Genomic DNA, 2,114 nt, shown 5'->3' on the forward strand with positions numbered 1-2,114 from the left:
GAGGAGCCAGGCGCAGGGACACCTGGGGAAGCAGGGGGTCCCTGCACCTGCCCTTTCCCTTCTTTCCAGGGCTTGGAATCTATGCGCTCCTCAGGGCACAAAACTCATCAGTTCTGCCTTTGTGGGCAGGTCTTAATGATTTTTTTGGAACCTCACCACTTGACGACAGGAAAGAAGTTCAGAAGGTCAGGCTGAGGATTTATATGTCCTGTGGCCTTTGAGGAATGGTAACACTCCCTGGAATAACACATAGAGGAACAAGCTTTAGGACCTGTTTCCGAGTCTCTGCCCTTTTCTCAGTGGTTTTATAATCATCTGCATATTTTACTGCAGATGCTAGAGGAAAGGATAAACTGAGAAATATCCTTAGAGTAAAATGCAACCCTGGGAACAAATTATGCATGAGAGGTCAGATGGCTTGTATTAAATGTGAAATTCTCACCCATGCCAATAGCCAGGCCAAGGCCTAAAAAATACTTGTTTTACTTTGGCAGACAAAACTCTTGGTGCAGAAGTGATATATTTTTTTATTAGATCAACTAAATAGTAGCAAAAAATCCTTTCTTTGCAAGTTTTTGGGCTCAAACTCCAGATTCAACTCCAAAGTGAGTCCCATTTTCCATTTCTGGTTGCCCAATTCCCTCCCTCTCCCCCACAAAAACTGCAAACCAATAGGACTGATGACTAGAATATAGCCTGAAATTTCGGGGTTGATCCCATATAATTTTTTTAAAGTTCTGATTATATCCAAACAAGAAGTATAATGGAGGCATCAGGATGCGCTTTCTAAATCATATAATGAAGGCATCAAGACGCACTTCCTAAATCTCTTTTGCTGTGAGCACTAATTTACCTTACACCTGGCCTTCCTCATTAGCTATCCAAGTCATAATTTTTCATATTACTAGACAACTTTGTCTAGCTTTAGAGATGGATACTTTATGAGACATATTTATTGCCTTTCTATTCATTTCATATTCTGTTGAAAGTTTCTCCATATTAAAGAATTCTGCTAAGACTACGGCACCAGCTATCATGTGGGCTCTATGAAGGCACACACCATATTGTCCTTCCATTCTCCTGCATGGTGAACAGCAATGGACACATCATGTCAGGTACAGCGCAACATACACCCATTCATACAATAAGGTATTTTTTCACATGATTCACAACATTGAATTGAGGCTGATGCAATTTTTTCCCCTCCTGCTGCTATGTCCAGGACTTTTTTTTTTTAAGCTTTCCTCAGGACTGTTGGGTGTTGACTGCAGTCAAAGCTGGGGACTTTGACTGGGGTGTGTCAGGTTCCTATCAGGTCTTGCCCTTCTGTTCAAGGTCAGACCAATCACCATTTTTGGGGTCAGGAATTAATTTAACCCATGGTCAGATTGGTGTGAACTGTGGAGGTTTTTGCCTTTCTCTGTAGTGGTGGGTATGGCTATCTTTCTTGGGTCTCCCAAACTTTGCAGCAGCAGGATGTTGGCCACCATGGTCCTCTTGCTTCATCTGTGGCAGGTTAGGATGTTATGTCTTGTGGTTTTGTCAGGGTTGACAGTGGATTTGTATAGGGCTGATCCTGCCTCAGGCAGGGGGGCAGACTAGATGACCTATGGAGGTCCCTTCCAGCCCTGCTTCTCCATGATTCTATGTACCGTCAGTCTGAGATAAAACAAGAAGGTGCTGGCTACAAATGTCCAATTCAGGATCCTTAAAATTCTGGTTTATTAGGCAGATTGAAGCACTGTAATGAAGTTAAATCATAAACCTTGGGGCTGGTCCCCCCCCACACACACACACGCACACACACAGTAGCAAGCTACAAGAGTCGGGTATACCTATCCTACAAGCGCTGGAGTCTGCTGTCGATGGCCAGTCGAGGCTTTTTTCAGCGTGGTGTTATCCTCCAGAAGGGGGTTGCCGGCTGGTCCTTCTGGCTGGACAGGTCGGGTGCTGGTCGAGTTGGAGTTCAAGAGGGTGCCACTGAGGGTCACTTTTCACTGCTTTTTATCTGTCCTTGGCAGACTTTGGTGACTCCCCAGTTTTCAGGTTTGCCCAATCCAGGGGTCGTTGACCCTCACGGGACTTCCCCCTCGGTGGCTACTGGATGGCATCTG

This window comes from Alligator sinensis, unplaced genomic scaffold, assembly GCF_000455745.1.
Source record: "Alligator sinensis unplaced genomic scaffold, ASM45574v1 scaffold1463_1, whole genome shotgun sequence".
NCBI classification, from domain to species: domain Eukaryota; kingdom Metazoa; phylum Chordata; order Crocodylia; family Alligatoridae; genus Alligator; species Alligator sinensis.